Raw genomic sequence first — 557 nt, 5'->3', positions numbered from 1 at the left:
AACACTCAATTAAAATATTTAATAGAAATATTTTTAAGAATCGTATTTCAAGTTCAAATTTTCCTTTTCACTACTAATGCAACACAAGTCCGTTACGTTTCAGTTCTATATTTGAGAGATGAAATAATATATTTCAAGGCGGCGAGCTGGCAGAAACGTTAGCACGCCGGGCGAAATGCGTAGCCGTATTTCGTCCGCCGTTACGTTCTGAGTTCAAATTCCGCCGAGGTTCACTTTGCCTTTCATCCTTTCGGTGTCGATAAATAAAGTACCAGTTACGCACTGGGGTTGATGTAATCGACTTAATCCGTTTGTTTGTCCCCTCTGTGTGTAGCCCCTTGTGGGTAGTAAAGAAATATATATTTGAGAGATGAGGAAGTATGTGCATTATTTACATTTGACGGATATTTGTCCTCATCATGTTTCTTGTTAACGCAACGTTCCGCCTGATACACTCTCCAATCTTGGCGGAATTTCGAACCTGGCTTCACATTCCTACGGTATTTTCAGATGTTATTATTATTATTATTATTATTATTATTATTATTATTATTATA

This window comes from Octopus sinensis, linkage group LG19 (assembly GCF_006345805.1).
Source record: "Octopus sinensis linkage group LG19, ASM634580v1, whole genome shotgun sequence".
Classification (NCBI taxonomy): domain Eukaryota; kingdom Metazoa; phylum Mollusca; class Cephalopoda; order Octopoda; family Octopodidae; genus Octopus; species Octopus sinensis.
Note: the sequence above shows the minus strand (reverse complement) of the source record.